We start from the raw sequence: 2,166 nt of genomic DNA on the forward strand, positions 1-2,166 counted from the left end.
ATGTTGTTCAGGTTGGTTTTGAACTCACCGTGTAGGTGAGCCTGGCTTCAGACTCATGGCAATCCTCCTGCCTCAGCCTCAGGAGTGCTGGGATTACAGGCTTGTGCCACCACCTTGAGAAACTTTTATGCTTTATCTCTTGTTGGGTGTACTCAAGGTGGTATAAAGTAAATTTCACACCTTGAGAAACTTTTATGCTTTATCTTTTGTTGCATGTACTCAAGGTAGTATAAAGTAAATGAATACAGTTTCAGTGTTTGAGTTTATGGTATCAAGAGGAAAGCCAGTTTTCTACCTTGCTTAATTTTGGACTGATTGATTTCTTTTTGAGGTACTGGGGATTGAACTCAGGGCCATGGGCATGTTAGGCAAATGTTCTATCACTGAGCTACACCCTCACCCCTGATCCCAACTATTTTTAATAAGATTTCCTATCCATCTTCTTCTTTCTCCTCCTTGTCCTCTTCCTTTTCTCCCTCTTCTCCTAGGTACTCTACTTTTTTGTTAGTCTATTAATGGGTTTTTAACACTTGTATTTATATTTAATTAAAATGTTTAATTTTTAGAACAAAGATTATTCAGGATATCCAGGTTTTTTTATTTTAAAGAGAGAAAAACAATAAAAACAATGATATAGAATTTCAGGGCTGGGGATATACCTCAGTGGCACAGCATCTGCCTAGCAAGTGCAAAGGCCTGAGTTTGATTCCTGGTACCAAAAAACAAAACAAAACAAAGCAAAAAAACAAAAACAATTTCAAAACAAGATAATAGCCAATTAACAATGGTTAATACATTGCATATTGTTATCTTCAAAGTAGTTGCTCAGATTACAAGATATAGGCATTCAAAATTAATCAAACAATATAAGCACAAACCATTTCTTTCAATGAACTAGTAGAAATTAGTCCAAGTATAATTTTAAATGTAAAATTTTCTCCCTTTTATTTATAACTCATACCAGACTAACTTAACTTAGATAATTTACTCTTCAGCTTTTAGTTTAGATATCACTTTTTTGCTGGGCATGGTGGCATGCAACTGTAATCCCAACACTCAAGAGGCTAAGGCAACTGTGAATTTGAGGGCAGCCTGGGCCACACAGTGAGGTAAAGGCCTATACATCTCTATATTATAAGGTAGGAATATATAAAAACATATGTATGACATGACCAAGATATTTTACCTCTAAGAATCTACACAAGAAAATTAAGAAACTTAGATGAGGGGCTGGGGATTTAGCTCAGCGGCAAAGCACCTGTCTGGCAAGCACAAAGTCGTGAGTTTGATTACTGGTACCAGAAGAAAAACGAAAACAAAAAATAAGAAACCCAGGTGAGCTGCTGCCGGCCCCACACTTGAGCTTGGGACCAGGCAGAAACCCAGACATGGGACATCGGTGGGGCTGAATCCCCGACATCTTCAGGAAGCCTGGTGAGGCGCAGCAGCGCCTCCCTGACCAGCATGCAAGGCAGTCAGAACCCCAGGCACACTCTGGGGCCTCGGGGGCTACTGGCCACACTCATAGTGTGTCTAGGGGCACTGGGCTGAGTGTCAGACACCTTTAGGAACCCTGCTGAGCCACTCTGGTGCCTCCCCCATTAGTGTGTAAGGCACTTGGACCCCTGGGCAACTTCTGGGGCCTTGGTGGTCACTGCCAGAACAACTTGCAACCCCCCAGGAGCTCATTTGAAACCTGGACAGACTCAGTGGCCTCAGGGAGTCCACCCTCACCTTCCCCTTCCTGTGTGGGAAGCAGGCTGTGTCCTGGGTAATATCTGAAGCCTCGGTGAACACAACCTGCATCCCCACCACTCTTGTGGAAGCTAGGCCGAGCCCCAGACAGTCTCAGGAACTCTGGCGAGGTTCCCTCACCCTTCCCACATACACCTGGGAGCCAACTGAATGCAAGAAAGGTCTGGAGCATCTGAGACCCCACCTTGCCAACACTCACCAGTACAGGGGCTGCACGGACCACTGTGGATCTGCAGACTCTCCCTGCCACTCACACACAATCAGGAGAGTGAGGCTGCACTCCAGGAAGCCTCTGGATCTTCAAAAATGACAAAACAAGCAAAATGCAATCCCAGACCTGCACACAACCCAAAACAATCCCAGCAGACATCAACACAGAAGAGCCTGGAAGTCATAGACCTGAAATTTCTG

The sequence above is a fragment of the Chinchilla lanigera genome, unplaced genomic scaffold, assembly GCF_000276665.1.
Source record: "Chinchilla lanigera isolate Chin_1 unplaced genomic scaffold, ChiLan1.0 scaffold00008, whole genome shotgun sequence".
NCBI lineage: Eukaryota > Metazoa > Chordata > Mammalia > Rodentia > Chinchillidae > Chinchilla > Chinchilla lanigera.